This window comes from Macaca fascicularis, chromosome X (assembly GCF_037993035.2).
Source record: "Macaca fascicularis isolate 582-1 chromosome X, T2T-MFA8v1.1".
Lineage (NCBI taxonomy): Eukaryota > Metazoa > Chordata > Mammalia > Primates > Cercopithecidae > Macaca > Macaca fascicularis.
Genome location: NC_088395.1, coordinates 49,169,156 through 49,187,031, shown reverse-complemented (window position 1 = coordinate 49,187,031; position 17,876 = coordinate 49,169,156). Strand labels below are relative to the sequence as shown.

At 47.4% G+C, this 17,876-nt stretch overlaps 1 long non-coding RNA gene across 1 annotated transcript; it reads left to right on the top strand.

The window, feature by feature from the left end:
* The first annotated feature begins 81 nt into the window (after positions 1-81).
* On the top strand, positions 82-12,742 carry LOC141409461 (uncharacterized). Its single transcript, XR_012430337.1, has 2 exons — positions 82-210; positions 12,412-12,742. It is a non-coding gene; the product is annotated as an uncharacterized lncRNA (long non-coding RNA).
* The last annotated feature ends 5,134 nt before the right edge of the window (positions 12,743-17,876 follow it).

Sequence of the window (17,876 nt, the reverse complement as noted above, 5' to 3'; positions counted from 1 at the left end):
AAAGACATTAGTCCTTTTAAAGACCAATCACCAGGCACAATTTTAACTGCTGCAAGTGTTTTATCTAATTTATTTCTCCAAAGGAATGTTAGTCAGAACATGCTGCTTCTTACTTCCATTTGGTCTTTGAAGAAGCTGAGGAATAGAATTGAACTGTTCTGAAGATACGCAAGCCTGTAAATGGGTGAGGCGGTAAAACAGTAAAGTCAGGTGAGTGAGGGCTCCATTGAAAAATGCCGCTGAGGGCAGAGGGGGAAAGAAGCTTTTCTTGCAAATCCACTTTTGAAACTGATAAGGAAGTCTATGAGGATATTTCCTGGCAGACAACAGAGGTATTCAAGATGGTGGAAAGGGCAAAGACAAATATCTGAAAGGCAGAGAAACAGGCAACCAAATGAATTTTGGAACAGATGTTGAGATTTTGGGAGAATTTAAATGAACACAAGTATCTTCTTGAAGGCTGGGAAAAAGTATTTTTCCCGCAATTTCTCAACCAGACACTGACTCCTAGAACAAGCATCAAGCCTGTTCCCTCCATTTCCCCCACCAGACTGTGACCTCTGAGGGCTGGAACTGGGCTTGGTCACTGTGACTCCTCTCTCTCTCTTTTTTTTTTTTTTTTTGAGACAGTCTCACCCTGTCACCCAGGCTGGAGTGCAGTGGCATGATCTCGGCTCACTGCAACCTCTGCCTCCCAGGTTCAGGTAATTATCCTGTCTCAGCCTCTCAAGTAGCTGGGATTACAGGCACCTGCCACCACACCCAGCTAATTTTTTGTGTTTTTAGTAGAGATGGGGTTTCACCATGATGGCCAGGCTGGTTTCGAACTCCTGACCTCAAGTGATCCTCCTGCCTTAGCCTCCCAAAGTGGTAGGATTACAGGCGTCAGCCTAGAAAGCTGGCTCTTTCTAACCTGTCACATTGCTACCCCTCCAAGCTTGGTTGCTGAATCTCTGTAACCAGACTGATGGCTCCCTAATAACCTTTATTTTTCTCCTCAACTTTGCTATACTCTCTCTCTCTTTTTTTTTTTTTTTTTTGAAGTGCAATCTCGCTCTGTTGCCCAGGCTGAAGTACAGTGGCACAATCTCTGCTAACTGCAACCTCTGCCTCCCAGGTTCAAGCGACTCACATGCCTCAGCCTCCCAAGTACCTGGGATTACAGGCGCACAACCACACCCAGCTAATTTTTGTATTTTTAGCAGAGACAGGGTCTCACCATGTTGCCCAGGCTGGTCTCAGACTCCTGGCCTCAAGTGATACACCTGTCACGGCCCCCCAAAGTGGGATTACAGGCATAAGCCACCATACCTGGCTCTATACTCTCCTCTTAATTTAATTTAATTTAATTTATTTATTTATTTGAGATGGGGTTTCCCTGTCACCCAGGCTGGGGTGCAGTGGCGTGATCTCAGCTCACTGGAACCTCCGCCTCCCAGGTTCAAGTGATTCTCCTGCCTCAGGCTCCTGAGTAGCTGGGATTACAGGCATGTGCCACCACGCCTGGCAAATTTGGGTACTTTTTTTTTTTTATACGGAGTCTTGCTCTTTTGCTCAGGCTGGAGTGCAGTGGCACGGTCTCAGCTCACTGCAACTTCCACCTCCCAGGCTCAAGCAATTCTCCTGCCTCAGCCTCCTGAGTAGCTGGGATTACAGGCACCTGCCACCACGCCTGGCTAATTTTTGTAATTTTATTACAGACAAGATTTCACCATGTTGGTCAGGCTGGTCTCAAACTCCTGACCTCGTGATCCACCCGCTTCGGCCTCCCAAAGTGCTGAAAGTACAGGGGTGAGCCACTGCGCCTGGTCTTTTTTTTTTTTTTTTTAAGACAGAGTCTTGTTCTGTCGCCCAGACTGGAGTGCAATGGCGCGATCTCGGCTCACTGCAACCTCTGCCTCCCAGGTTCAAGTGATTCTCCTGCCTCAGCCTCTCGAGTAGCTGGGATTACAGACACGTGCCACTACCGCCCGGCTAATTTTTGTATTTTTAGTAGAGATGGGGTTACACCATGTTGGCCAGGCTGGTCTTGAACTCCTGACCTCAAATGATCCGCCCGCCTCGGCCTCCCAAATTGCTGGGATTACAGACATGAGCCACAGCCCCTGACCCAATTTTTTTGAACTTTTAGTAGAGACTGGGTTTCACCATGTTGTCAGGCTGGTCATGCACTCCTGACCTCAGATGATTCGCCCACTTCGGCCTCCCAAATTGTTGGGATTACGGGCGTGAGCCACCACGCCTGGCCTCTTCTTTATTTTTTAAACGTAACATGTAATGCCCAGAGGGTTTTTTTGGGGGGGAGGTGGGGACAGGGTCTCATTCTGTCACCCAGACTGGAGTGCAGTGGAATGATCTTGGCTCACCACAACCTCCACCTTCCAGGTTCAAGCGATTCTCCTGCCTCAGCCTCCTGAGTAGCTGGGATTACAGACACATGCCACTACTGCCTGGCTAATTTTTGTATTTTTAGTAGAGATGGGTTTTCACCATGTTGGCCAGGCTGGTCTTGAACTCCTGATCTCAAATGATCCAACTGCCTCGGCCTCCCAAAGTGCTGGGATTACAGAGTTTTTTTTGTTTTTTTTTTTTTTTTTTTTTTAGATGAAGTCTCACTCTGTCGCCCAGGCTGGAGTGCAGTGGTACGATCTTGGCTCACTGCAACCTCTGGCTTCCAGGTTCAAGCCATTCTCCTGCCCCAGCCTCCCGGGTGGCTGGGACTACAGGCGCACGCCACCACGCCTGGCTAATTTTTTGTATTTTTAGTAGAGACGGGGTTTCACCGTGTTAGCCAGGATGGTCTTGATCTCCTGACCTTGTGATCCACCCGCCTCAGCCTCCCAGAGTGCTGGGATTACAGGCGTGAGCCACCGCACCTGGCCTCCCAGAGTTTTTTAAAAGTTTTTCTGAAATAATTTTAGATTTACAGAAGAGTTGCATCACCATTAGTGAGCTTTCATACCTGTCACCCACCTCCCCTAAATGTTAACATCCTACATAACCATGGCACATTTACCAGTGCTAAGAAAATAACATTGGGCCGGGCACAGTGGCTCACGCCTGTAATCCCAGCACTTTGGGAGGCCGAGACGGGCAGATCACGAGGTCAGGAGATCGAAACCATCCTGGCTAACACGGTGAAACCCTGTCTCTACTAAAAATACAAAAAATTAGCCGGTCGTGGTGGCAGGCACCTGTAGTCCCAGCTACTCGGGAGGCTGAGGCGGGAGAATGGCGTGAACCCAGGAGGCTGACAGTGAGCCGAGATCGCGCCACTGCACTCCAGCCTTGGCGACAGAGTGAGACTCTGTCTCAAAAAAAAAAAAAAAGAAAATAACATTGGTAGAGTGCTATTGACTCAACTTCAGACTTTATTTGGATTTCACTGGTGAAATTTTTCCACTAACGTTTTTTCTGTGCTAGGATCCAAGTAAGGATGCCGTACTACTTATTCCTGTGAAACAAATGGCCACAATCTTAGTGGCTCCAAACAATACACATGAATTATCTCTCAGGTTTTGCAAGTCAGGAATCCAGGCTGGGCTCAGCTGGGTCCTCAGCTTCAGCCTCTCTAAGGCACAATCAAAGAAGGAGTAGGGCAGGATTGAGGACTTCTCTGAACATGCGACTGGGGAAGGATCTGCTCTGTGCTCCCGTATTTGTTGGCAGGATCCGGTTCTCTGCAGCTTGTTGGACAGAGGGCCCCAGTTCCTTGCTGGCTGTCAGCCAGAGGTGCCCACCATCCACACCTTTCCACGCGGTGGCTCACAGCGTGGTAGTTTGCTTCAGCCAAGCCAGCAAGAGAAAGAGTTGGCTAGCAAAACAGAGGTCACATCTCTTGTGATCTAATTATGGAAGTGATACCCCTCAAGGTTGAGGCATTCTGTTGCTTGGAAACAAGTTAACTGAACGGGGAGGGGATTACACAAGACCAAGAATATAGCAGGCAGGGAGCACTGGTTGAGTGTATCTCAGAAGGCACTTACCGCAGATACTATGTTGTACTAAGTGGTCTTATCTTCTTGGTTTTTGCAGACAGTTTCTCAGTCTGTCCACTGAGAAGTCCTACAAATCGTGCTATTCCAGAAACAATGAGCACATCTAGTGGCCAGATCTTGGTTTCTTTTTTGTTGTTGTTGTTGAGACGGAGTTTCACTCTTGTCGCTCAGGCTGGAGTGCAATGGTGCAATCTTGGCTCACTGCAACCTCCGCCTCCTGGGTTCAAGCGATTCTCCTGCCTCCGAGTAGCTGAGACTGCAGGCGCTGGCCACCACGCCTGACTACTTTTTGTATTTTTAGTAGAGAGAAGGTTTCGCCGTGTTGGCCAGGCTGATCTTGAACTCCTGTCCTCAGGTGATCGCCCACCTTGGCCTCCCAAAGTGCTGGGATTACAGGCCTGAGCCACCGCACCCAGCCTGGACCTTGGTTTCTTTTTTTTTTTTTTGAGACAGAGTCTGGCTCTGTCGCCCAGGCTGGAGTGCAGTGGCGTGATCTCCGCTCACTGCAAGCTCCACCGCCTCCCAGGTTAACAAGATTCTCCTGCCTCAGCTTCCCTAGAAGCTGGGATTATAGGCACCTGCCACCACGCCCAGCTAATTTTTTTGTATTTTCAGTAGAGACAGGGTTTCACCATGTTCACCAGGATGGTCTTGATCTCCTGACCTCGTGATCCGCCCACCTCCGCCTCCCAAAGTGCTGGGATTACAGGCGTGAGCCACCGCACCCGGCCTGACCTTGGTTTCTAAATGCCATTCTCCAGTAAAAGAAACCAGGACTCCTGGAAAAATGGCTGATTTTCATTCTGGGGTGGAGAGAAATACAAGATGAGCCTGGAGCATCTTGTAGTGACAGAAAGTAAGGAAATGCCTAAAAACAATGGCTGGGCGCGGTGGTTCATGCCTGTAATCCCAGCACTTTGGGAGGCCAAGGCGGGTGGATCACCTGGGGTCAGGAGTTTGAGACCAGCCTGGCCAACATGGTGAAACCCCGTCTCTACTAAAAATACAAAAAATTAGCCGGGAGTGGTGGCGGGCACCTGTAATCCCAGCTACTCAGGAGGCTAAGGCAGGAGAATCGATTGAACCTGGGAGGCAGAGGTTGCAGTGAGCCGAGATCATGCCATTGCACTCCAGCCTGGGCAACAAGAGCAAAACTCTGTCTCAAAAAAAAAAAAAGTCATGATTGCAGCGTGTCATAAGATACAGAAGGCAACCTGAAAGAGTTCCTGGCCAGGCACGGTGGCTCACGTCTGTAATCCAGCACTTTGGGTGGATCACGAGGTCAAGAGATTGAGACCATCCTGGCCAACATGGTGAAATCCCGTCTCTACTAAATATACACAAATTAGTTGGGCGTGGTGGCACGCACCTGTAGTCCCAGCTACTCTGGAGGCTGAGGCAGGAGAATCGCTTCAACCTGGGAGGCAGAGGTTGCAGTGAGCCGAGATCTCACCACTGCACTCCAGCCTGGCAACAGAGCGAGACTCTGTCTCAAAACAAAAGAAAAAAAAGAAAAGCAACTCCCAGTGGCCAAAGCTGGAACAATTTGAGCAAGAATAACAAAAAGGAGAATATTAGATTATAGTTCAAAAAATGAACATCCATGATTCCATACTTATTTATATAAGTGATATGATTGAATAAATAAATGCTGAGAGCGAGGCGAGGTGCTGTGCCTGTAGTCCCAGCTACTTGGGAGGCTGAGGTGGGAGAATGGCTTAAGCTCAAGCGTTTGAGGCTGTAATGCACCATGATCACTCCTGTGAATAGCCCCTGCACTCTAGCCTGGAAGACACAGTGAGATCCTGTCTCTAATAAATATATGAATGGTGGAGAAGGGTCAACTCTTTCTTATACAAGAATTCCAAGTAATAAATATAGAAGGAATGAGGGAAGTAGAAAATTCCCATTAGAATACCACAGTAATAATCGCTGCAGACAAAATCCACTAAATGCTAAAACTAGTGGGCAAAACTTTAAGGTGAAACACAGTTGCACATCCTTAAAGTATCACCTTCAGGCTGGGAGCAGCAGCTCACACCTGTAATCCCAGCACATTGAAAGGCTGAGGTGGGAGAATCACTTAAGCTCAGGAGTTCAAGACCAGCCTAAGCAACATGGTGAAACCGCATGTCAAAAAATATATATTTTTTTATTTTTATCTTTATTTTGAGACAGAGTCTTGCTCTGTTGCCCAGGCTGGAGTGCAGTGATGCAATCTCAGCTCAATGCAACCTCCACCTCCTGGGTTCAAGCGATTCTACCTCAGCCTCTCAAGTAGCTGGAATTACAGGCATGTGCCACCACACCCAGCATGGGATTTCACCATATTGGCCAGGCTGGTCTTGAACTCCTGGCTTCAAGTGATCCACCTGCCTCAGCCTTCCAAAGTGCTGGGATTACAGGCATGAGCCACTGTGCTCAGCCAAAAAATATATTATTTTTAAAAAGTATAGGCCAGGCGCGGTGGCGCATGCCTGTATTCCTAGCACTTTGGGAGGCCGAGGAGGGCAGATCACAAGGTCAGGGGATCGAGAACATCCTGGCTAACATGGTGAAACTCTGTCTCTACTAAAAAAAAAATACAAAAAATTAGCCGGGCATGGTGGCGGGCGCCTGTAGTCCCAGCTACTCAGGAGGCTGAGGCAGAACAATGGTGTGAACCCGGGAGGTGGAGCTTTCAGTGAGTCGAGATAGCGCCACTGCACTCCAGCCTGGGTGACAGAGCGAGACTCCGTCTCAAAAAAAAAAAAAAAAGTATCACCTCCAAAATATGTATTAGATATCTTATTCTCATCCCCTCAAGAGGTAGAGCCTAATTCCCCTCCTCCTGTTGAATGTGAGTTGGACTTAGAGACTTGCTTCTAATGAAGAGTATAGGCCAAGCGCAGTGGCTTACGCTTATAATCCCAGCACTTTGGGAGGCCAAGGAGGGCAGATCAGTTGAGGTCAGGAGTTCAGGACCAGCCTGGCCAACATGACGAAACCCGTCTCTACTGAAAACACAAAAGTTAGCTGAGCGTGGTGGCACATGCCTGTAGTCCCATCTACTTGGGAGGCTGAGGCAGGAGAATTGCTTGAACCTGGGAGGTGGAGGTTGCAGTGAGCCAAGATCGCACCACTGCACTCTAGCCTTGGTGACAGAGCAAGACTCTGTCTAAAAAAAAAAAAAAAACGGCTGGGTGCAGTGGCTCACACCTGTAATCCCAGCACTTTGGGAGGCCAAGGCAGGCAGATCACAAGGTCAAGAGATCGAGACCATCCTGGCCAACATGGTAAAACCATGTCTCTAAGAAAAATACAAAAATTAGCTGGGTGTAGTGGCGTGCGCCTGTAGTCCCAGCTACTTGGGAGGCTGAAGCAGGAGAATCGAGCCAGGATGGTCTTGATCTCCTGACTTCGTGATCCACCGGCTTGGGCCTCCCAAAGTGCTGGGATTATGGGCTTGAGCCATTGCGCCAGGCCGCCCAGCTAATTTTTGTGTTTTTAGTAAAGATGGGTTTTCACCATGTTGGCCAGGCTGGTCTTGAACTCCTTACCTCAGGTGATCCACCCACCTCAGCCTCCCAAAGTGCTAGAATTACAGGCGTGAGCCACCGTGCCTGATACTGAATCAATCTTTCTTTCTTTCTTTCTTTCTTTCTTTCTTTCTTTCTTTCTTTCTTTCTTTCTTTCTTTCTTTCTTTCTTTCTTTCTTTTTTCTTTCCTTCCTTCCTTCCTTCTTTCCTTCCTTCTTTCTTTTTCTTTCTTTCTTTTTTCTTTTTTCTTTTTTTTTTGTTTTGAGACAGTCTCGCTCTTTTGGCCAGGCTGGAGTGCAGTGGCACAATCTTGGCTCACTGCAACCTCCATCTCCTGTGCTCAAGCAATTCTCCTGTCTCAGCCTCCCGAGTGGCTGGGATTACAGGCATGTGCAACCATGCCCAGCTAATTTTTGTATTTTTAGTAGAGATGGGGTTTCACCATGTTCGCCATGGTAGTCTTGAACTCCTGACCTCAGGTAATCCGCCCGCCTCGGCCTCCCAAAGTGCTGGGATTACGGGCATGAGCCACTGCGCCCGGCCGGGAGCTCTTTGAGACAAACAAACAAACAAAAAACTGATAAATAGTTCACTGTTATTACATCTTTTATTAAAAAAACTATTTTGTTCTACTTATCTTTCACCAAATTTGTCTGGAAACCTGCTGCATGATTTTCTGCTGTTTGTAATTATTGATTTTCTTTCTTTCTCTTTTTTTTTTTTTTTTTTTTGAGACAGAGTCTTACTCTGTCACCCAGGCTGGAGTGCAATGGCTTGTTCTTGGCTCACTGCAACCTCCACCTCCTGGGTTCAAGTGATTCTCCCACCTCAGCCTCCTGAGTAGTGGAGATTACAGGCACCCATCATCATGCCCGGCTAATTTTTTGTATTTTTGTAGAGACGGGGTTTCACCATGTTGGGCAGGCTGGTCTCGAACTCCTGACCCCAGGTGATCCACCTGCCTTGGCCTCCCAAAGTGCTGGGATTACAGGAGTGAGCCACTGCGCCCAGCCCAATTTTCAACCAAGATGGAATAATGGGGACGGAATTTGCCCTCCTGCCTGAAACAAATAAAAATTGAGACAAATAAAATGGAAAAACAAATCTCACAATAGTGGACATCAGATTAGCTGGGTGTGGTGGTTAATCTGGAGGCCTCAGCTATTTGGAAGGCTGAGGCGGTAGGATTGTTTGAGCCCAGGAGATCAAGGCTGCAGTGACCTGTGATTGCGCCACTGCACTCCAGCCTAGGCGAGAGTGAGACCCTGTCTCAAAAACAAAACAACAACAACAAAAAAGATATTGGACATTAGACGATGAAGGAAAGTGATCCCTGAGAGATGGGAAACAAACAAGGTAAGCATGATAGTTGCCCAGCTTACCTCCTGGAGATGGAGAGGGCCAATTCAGGATGAACCTTGAAAATATGCTAAGTGAAATTTGCCAGACATAGGACAAATATTGATTCCACTTATATGTGGTATTTAGGATAGGCAAATTACTAGAGAAAGAAAGTAGAATAGAGGTTACCAGGGCCTTGGGGATGGGGAAAATGGGGGAGTTATTGCTTAATGGGTACAAAGTTTCTGTTTGGGATGATGAAAACGTTCTGGAAATAGTGGCATTGGTTACACAACATTGTGAATGTACTTAATGCTCCTGAATTGTACACTTACAGATGGTTAAAACAGTAAATTTTATGTCAGGCACATTTTACTGCAATTTTTAAAAAAGGGTAAAGGAGAATATTACAAACAAATTTATGCCAATACTTCTCAACAAATTCCTTGCAAGACACAAAACACCAATGCCCACTCAGGAAGAAATAGATAACTTGATTTATATTAAATAAATTGAACTTGTAGTAAAACATATTCCCATGAAGGAAATTCCAGGCCCAGATGGCTTCCTTGGGGAACTGTACCATATATATATGGCAGAAATAATATGAATTCTGCACAAACTCTTCCAGAAAATTTAAGAGGAGGGGATACTTTCCAACTCATTCTATGAAACTAGCATTACTCTGATACAAAAGCACAGAAAGTCATTACAAGAAAATAAAACTATATGTAACTATCCTTCATCAGCACAGATGCGAAAGTTCTTAACATTTTAGTAAATCTTGTTTTTTGCTTTTTTTTGTTTTGTTTTGTTTTGGAGACAGAGACTCACTCTGTTGCCCAGGCTGAAGTGCAGTGGAGCGAATTTGGCTCACTGCAACCTCTGCCTCCTGGGTTCGAGCGATTATTCTGCCTCAGCCTCCCGAGTAGCTAGGATTGCAGGCACATGCCACCATGCCCAGCTAATTTTTGTATTTTTAGTAGAGACAGGGTTTCACCATGTTGGCCAGGCTGGTCTTGAACTCCTGACCTCAGGTGATCCACCCACCTCTACCTCCCAAAGTGCTGGGATTACAGGCATGAGTCACTGCGCCCTGCCCATTTTAGTAAATCAAATCCAACAATATATACACAAAAGAAAATACATCAAGATGAATTTGAATTTATTCCAAGAATGCAAGAAAAACCATTTCAAGAGATGCAAAGAAAAGCATTTGACAATATCCACCATCCATTCCTGATTAAAAAAAAACTCTGCCGGGCGCAGTGGCTCACGCCTGTAATCCCTGCACTTTGGGAGGCCAAGGCGGGTGGATCACCTGAGGTTAGGAGTTTGAGACCAGCCTGGCCAACATGATGAAACCCCATCTCTACTAAAAATACAAAAAATTAGCTGGACGTGGTGGCGTGCACCTGTAATCCCAGCTGTTTGGGAGGCTGAGGCAGGAGGATCACTTGAACCTGGGAGGCGGAGGTTGCAGGAAGCCGAGATTGCACCACTGCACTCCAGCCTGGGCAAGAAGAGCAAAACTCTGTCTCAGAAAAACAAAAAAACAAAAAACAAAAAAAACTCTCAGAAAACTAGAAATGAAAGAAGGTAATATCTCCTTCATATGATAAAGAGCAGCTACAAATAACCTGTAGTAACGTCAAACTCAATGGCGAAAGACTGCCTTTCCTCCTAACCTAACATTACAAACAGGCCAACATGTCCTCTTTTTTTTTTTTTGAGACGGAGTCTCACTCTGTGGCCCAGACTGGAGTGCAATGGCACGATCTCAGCTCACTGCAACCTCTGCCTCCCAGGTTCAAGTGATTCTCCTGCCTCAGCCTCCCAAATAGCTGGGATTACAGGCGCCCGTCAGCATGCCCGACTAATTTTTGTTATTTTTTTAGTAGAGACAAGGTTTCACCATCTTGGCCAGGCTGGTCTCAAACTCCTGACCTCAGGTGATCCACCCATCTCAGCCTCCCAAAGTGCTGGGATAACAGGCATGAGCCACCGTGCCCGGCTCTTTTTTTTTTTTTATTTTTGAGACAGGGTCTGGCTCTTGGCTCACTGCAACCTCCATCTTCCGGGCTCAAGCATTCCTCCCACCTAAGTATCCTGAGTAGCTGGGACTTACAGGCGCACGCAACCATGCCTTGCTAATTTTTGTATATTTTATAGAGATGGGGTTTCACCATGTTGCCCAGGCTGGTTTCTAACTCCTGGCCTCAAGTGATCCACCTGCCTCAGCCTCCCACAGTGCTGGGATTACTGACGCGAGCCACTGTGCCCGGCTAATTGTATTTCTATCAACTAGCAATGACCCATAGGAAATTGAAACCTTAAAATAACATTTATGGGCTGGGCATGGTGGCTCACGTCTGTAATCCCAGTATTTTGGGAGGCCCAGGCAGATGGATCACTTGAGGTCAGGAGTTCGAGACCAGCCTGGCCAACATAGTGAAACCCCCCCATCTCCACTAAAAATGCAAAAATTAGGCCGGGAGCGGTGGCTCACGCCTGTAATCCTAACACTTTGGGACGCCAAGGCGGGTGGATCACCAGAGACCTGCCAGGCCAACATGGTGAAACCCCATCTCGCTTGAACCCCGGAGGCAGAGGTTGCAGTAAGCCAAGATGGCGTCACTGCACTCCAGCCAGGGCAACAGAACAAAACTCCATCTCAAAAAAAAAAAAAAAAAAAAAAAAGGCCAGGCGCGGCGGCTCCTGCCTGTAATCCCAGCACTTTGGGAGGCTGAGGTGGGAGGATCACGAGATCAGGAGTTTGAGACCAGCCTGGCCAATATGGTGAAACCCTGTCTCTACTAAAAATAAAAAATAACTAGCCTGGTATGGTGGTGTACGCCTGTAGTCCCAGCTACTCAGGAGGCAGAGGTGAGAGAATCTCTTGAACCTGGGAGGCAGAGGTTGCAGTGAGCCGAGATTATGCCATTGCACTCCAGCCTGGGCAATAGAGGGAGACTCCATCTCAAAAAACAAACAAACAAACCAAAAATTAGCCGGGCGTGGGGGCATGTGCCTGTGGTCCCAGCTACTCAGGAGGCAGAGGTGAGAGAATCTCTTGAACCTGGGAGGCAGAGGTTGCAGTGAGCCGAGATTATGCCATTGCACTCCAGCCTGGGCAATAGAGGGAGACTCCATCTCAAAAAACAAACAAACAAACCAAAAATTAGCCGGGCGTGGGGGCATGTGCCTGTGGTCCCAGCTACTCAGGAGGCTGAGGCAGGAGAATCCCTTGAATGCGGGAGGCGGAGGCTGTAGTGAGCCGAGATGGTGCCACTGTACTCCAGCCTGGGTGAGAGAGTGAGACTCTGTCTCAAAAAATAAAAGAAAAAAAAAGAAAAGAAAAGAAAGAAAAAAATTAAATAATTCCTAAATGAATGAAGAGATACACCATGCTTATGAAGCAGGAGACTCAATATTATTAAGATACCAGTTCTCCTGAGACTGGTCTATAGAATCAATGTAATCCCAGTCAAATCCCAGCAGATGTTTTTGTAGAATTGACAACCTGATTCTTTTTTCTTTTTTTTTTGAGACAGAGTTTCGCTCTTGTTGCCCAGGCTGGAGTACAATGGTGTGATCTCGACTCACCGCAACCTCTGCCTCCCAGGTTCAAGCAATTCTTCTGCCTCAGCCTCCCGAGTAGCTGGGATTACAGGCATGCACCACCACGCCCGGCTAATTTTGTATTTTCAGTAGACACGGGGTTTCTCTATGTTGAGGCTGGTCTCGAACTCTGACCTCAGGTGATCTGCCTGCCTCGGCCTCCCAAAGTTCTGGGATTACAGGCGTGAGCCACCTGGCCGACAACCTGATTCTAAAAGTCATATGGAAATGTAAAATAAAACAACTTTGAAAAACAAGAACAAATTGGAGGACCTGCACTTCCTGACTTCATGACTTATTATAAAGCTACAATAATCAAAATATTGTGGTATTTGTGTCAAGACAGCCAATTATATCAATGAAAGAGAATAGAAACTCCAGAAATAGACCCACACGTATATGGTCAATTGATTTTTTAAAAAAGTGCAAAGTGCAGACTGGATATTCTTTTCAACAAATAATGTTGGAACAATTGGATAGCCATGTGCCCCCCCCCAACTTCTTTTTATCTTTTTTCTTTTCTTTCTTTCTTTTTTTTTTTCTTTTTTTTTTTTTTTTTTTTTGAGACAGAGTCTTGCTCCGTCGCCCAGGCTGGAGTGCAGTGGTGTGATTTCGGCTCACTCTACCTCCCGAGGTCAAGCAATTCTTGTGCCTCTACCTCCTGAGTAGCTGGGACTGCAGTCACGTGCCACCACGCCTGGCTAATTTTTGTATTTTTAGTAGAGATGGGGTTTCACCATGTTGGCGAGGCTGGTCTTCAACATCTGGCCTCAAGCAATCCACCCGCCTCAGCCTCCCAAAGTGCTGGTATTACAGGATCCCCGAAATTTTAACACTCATTGCCTCATGGGGGAGAGGATCGACTGAGAACATCTGGGAAAGAACTTTCTGTGATGTAAACAAACTTTTTTTTTTTTTTTTTTGAGACGGAGTCTAGCTCTGTCACCCAGGCTGGAGTGCAGTGATGCGATCTCAGCTCACTGCAACCTCCGCCTCCTGGGTTCAAGTGATTCTCCTGCCTCAGCCTCCGAGTAGCTGGGATTACAGGCGCCCACCAGCACGCACAACTAATTTTTGTATTTTTAGTAGAGACGGTGTTTCACTGTGTTGGCCAGGCTAGTCTTGAATTCCTGACCTCGTGATCTGCCCGCCTTGGACTCCCAAAGTGCTGGGATTACAAGTGTGAGCCACTGCACCCTGCTGATGTAAACATTCTATATCGTGATAGGGGTAGGAGCTACTTGAGTGTATTTTTTTTTCTCTCTTTTTTTTTTTTATGAGATGGAGTCTCACTCTGTCGCCCAGGCTAGAGTGCAGTGGCGCGATCTTGGCTCACTGCAAGCTCTGCCTCCTGGGTTCATGCCATTCTCCTGCCTCAGCCTCCCGAGTAGCTGGAACTATAGGCAATTGCCACCACGCCCAGTTAATGTTTTGTATTTTTTTAGTAGAGACGGAGTTTCACCATGTTAGCCAGGATGGTCTCGATCTGACCTCGTGATCTGCACGCCTCAGCCTCCCAAAGTGCTGGGATTACAGGCGTGAGCCACCACGCCCTGCTGAGTGTATTCTTTTATCAGGCTGCTGTGAATTTTGATTTGTGAATTTTACTGCATGTAAATTTTACCTCAAAAATGCCTGTAAACAATGGGTTGGGTATGCTGGCTCCCACCTGCAATCTGGACATTTTGGGAGGCTGAGACAGGAAGATTGCTTGAGGCCAGGAGTTGGAGACAACCTTGGGCAACATAGCAAGGTCCCTGTCTCTACTATATATATGTGTGTGTGTGTGTATATATGTGTGTGTGTGTGTATATATGTATGTATATACATTGTGTGTGTGTGTGTGTATATATATATATATTTTTTTTTTTTTGAAGGTCTGACTCTTGTTGCCCAGGCTGAAGTGTAATGGCGCAATCTCGGCTCCCTGCAACCTTTGCCTCCCGGCTTCAAGTGATTCTCCTGCCTCAGCCTCCCAAATAGATGGGATTACAGGTGCCCGCCACCATGCCCAGCTAATTTTTGTATTTTAAGTAGAGACGGGGTTTCACCATGTTGGCCAGGCTGGTCTCGAACTCTTGACCTCGGGTGATCTGCCCACCTCGGCCTCCCAAAGTGCTGGGATTACAGGCACGAGCCACCGCACCCAGTCTGCAAAAAAAACTTTTTTTTTTTTTTTTTTGAGATGGAGTCTCGCTCTGTTGCCCAGGCTGGAGTGCAGTGGCGTGATCTTGGCTCACTGCAACCTCTGCCTCCTGGGTTCAAGCGATTCTCCTGCCTCAGCCTCCCAAGTAGCTGGGACTACAGGCATGTGCCACCACACCCAGCTTATTTTTTGTATTTTTAGTAGAGACAGGGTTTCACCGTGTTAGCCAGGACGGTCTCGATCTCCTGACCTCATGATCCGCCCGCCTCGGCCTCCCAAAGTGCTGGGATTACAGGCATGAGCCACCGCGCCTGGCCACAAAAAAATATTTTTTAATAATTAGCCAGACATGGTGGCATGTACCTGTAGTCCCCACTACAAAAGAGGCTGAGGCGGGAGGATCGCTTGAGTCCAAGAGTTTGAGGCTGCGGTCAGCTGTGATCACACCAGTGCACTCCAGCCTGGGTGACAAAGTGAGACCCTGTCTTAAAAAAAAAAAAAAAAAAAAAGGTCTGGGGAGGCTGAGGCACTAGAATTGCTTGAACCCAGGAGGTAGAAGTTGCAGTGAGCTGAGATCGTGCCACTGCACTCCACCCTGGGTGACAGAGCAAGACCCTGTCTCTGAAAAAAAAAGAAAAAAAAAATCTGTAAGGAAATATTGTACTCTGGTAAGTAGATTTGCTTTTGTAGTGGTATGGGTTAGGCAATTCTGAAAATTCCTTTGTGTAATCTAGGCTTGAGGAAATAAGTAATTAGGAATAATAGGAGTTAGATTACTTACTAAAAGAGTGACAAATATGGATGAGGAAAACAAAAGTTTACCCTGAAGTGTTGAATTGGAATTGGAGGTATCAGGATGATCTCATGGTTTTATATATAGACAGAGAAAGAGAGTTATGTTATGAGGAGAACCAGTGTGTGTGTGTGTCCCACGTCTGTTCACTGAGAGGGCCTAAAAACAGGTATGTCTCTAGCAATGAGCAATAAACACATCTAGGGTACAGATTTGGTTTCATTTTCATTTTTCTTTTTTTTGTTTCTTTTTTTTTTTTCTTTTGAGATGACGTCTCCCTCTGTTACCCAGGCTGGAGTGCAGTGGTGTGATCTCAGCTCTCTGCGACGTCTGTCCCCCAGATTCAAGCAATTCTTGTGCCTCAGCCTCCTGAGCAGCTGGGACTACAGGCGCGCGCCACCATGCCCGACTAATTTTTGTATTTTTAGTAGAGAGAGGGTTTCACCATGTTGCCCTGGCTGGTCTCAAACTCCTGGTCTCAAGTGATCCACCCACTTCGGCCTCCCAAAGTGTTGGGATTACAGCCATGAGCCACCGCACCCAGCCGGTTTTTCCATTTTAAATTTTGTCTTGAAATAATTTCGGATTAATAGAATAGCTGAAGCTGGCCCAGCGGCTCATGCCTGTAATCCTAGCACTTTGGGAGGCTGAGGCAGGCTGACTGCTTGAGCTCAGGGGTTCGAGACCAGCCTGGGCAACATGGCAAAAACCCATCTCTACAAAACATACAAAAATTAGTTGGGCGTGGTGGTAGATGCCTGTGGTCCCAGCTACTCAGGAGGCTGAGGTGGGAGGATCACTTGAGCCCAGAAGGTCGAGGCTGTAGTGAGCCGTGTTCGTGCCACTGCATTCTAGCCTGGGAGACAGAGTCGAGACCAAAAAAAAAAAAAAAAAAAAAAAAGGCTGAAAGGCTGGACGCGGTGGCTCATGCTTGTCATCCCAGCACTTGGGAGACCAAGGCAGGTGGATCACCTGAGGTCGGGAGTTCACGACCAGCCTGGCCAACATGGCAAAACCTCATCTCTACTAAAAATAAAAATAAAATAAAAAAAATAGCCGGGCTTGGTGGCAGGACCTATAATTCCAACTACTAGGGAGGTTGAGGCAGGAGAATCACTTGAACCTGGGAGGTGTAGGTTGCAGTGAGCGGAGATCACGCTATTTCACTCCATCCTGGGCGACAAGAGCAAAACTCCATCCAGGCCGGGCGCGGTGGCTCAAGCCTGTAATCCCAGCACTTTGGGAGGCCGAGACGGGCGGATCACGAGGTCACAAGATCAAGACCATCCTGGCTAACACGGTGAAACCCCGTCTCTACTAAAAAATACAAAAAACTAGCCTGGCGAGGTGGCGGGCGCCTGTAGTCCCAGCTACTCCGGAGGCTGAGGCAGGAGAATGGCGTGAACCCGGGAGGCGGAGCTTGCAGTGAGCTGAGATCCGGCCACTGCACTCCAGCCTGGGCAACAGAGCGAGACTCCGTCTCAAAAAAAAAAAAAAAAAATAGCCAGGCGTGGTGGCTCATGTCTATAATCCCGCTACTTGGGAGGCTGAGGCAGGAGAATCGTTTGAACCAGGGAGGTGGAGGTTGCAGTGAGAAGAGATTGCACCATTGCGCTCCAGCCTGGGCAACGAGAGCCAAACTCTTTCTCAAAAATAAATTAATTAATTAAAAGGCTGGGCACAGTGGATCATGCTTGTAATCTGAGCACTTTCAGAGGCTGAGGCAGGTAGATCACCTGAGGTCAGGAGTTTGAGACCAGCCTGACCAACATGGTGAAACCCTGTTTCTACTAAAAATACAAAAATTAGCCAGGCATGATGGTGCATGCCTGTAATCCCAGCTATTTGGGAGGCTGAGGCAGGAGAACTGCTTAAACCCGGGAGGCAGAGGTGGCAGTGAGCCAAGATCTCGCCACTGTACTCCGCACCGGGCAACAAGAGCAAAACTCTGTCTCAAAAAAAAAAAAAAAAAAGTTGGCCGGCCCTAGTGGCTCACACCTGTAATCCCAGCACCTTGGGAGGCCGAGGTAGGCCGATTGCTTGAGGTCAAGAGTTTGAGACCATTGCCTGGCCAACATGATGAAACCCCATCTCTATTTAAAATGCAATAATTAGCCTGATGTGGTGGCGCACGGCTGTAATGCCAGCTACTCGGGAGACTGATGAAGCAGAATTGTTTGCACCCAGAGGCGGAGGTTCCAGTGAGGTGAGGTTGCACCACTGCACTCCAGCCTGGGCGACAGAGCGAGCGAGACCCAGTCTCAAAAAAAAAAAAAAAAAAAAAAAAAGAAAAGAAAGAAAAGACACAGGTGGGATCCAGGAAATTCATGCACAGGCTGCTGCTGCTTCTTTTTTTTTTTTTTTTTGAGACAGAGTCTCCCTCAGTCGCCCAGGCTGGAGTGCAGTGGCGAGATTTCGGCTCACTGCAAGCTCCGCCTCCTGGGTTCTCGCCATTCTTC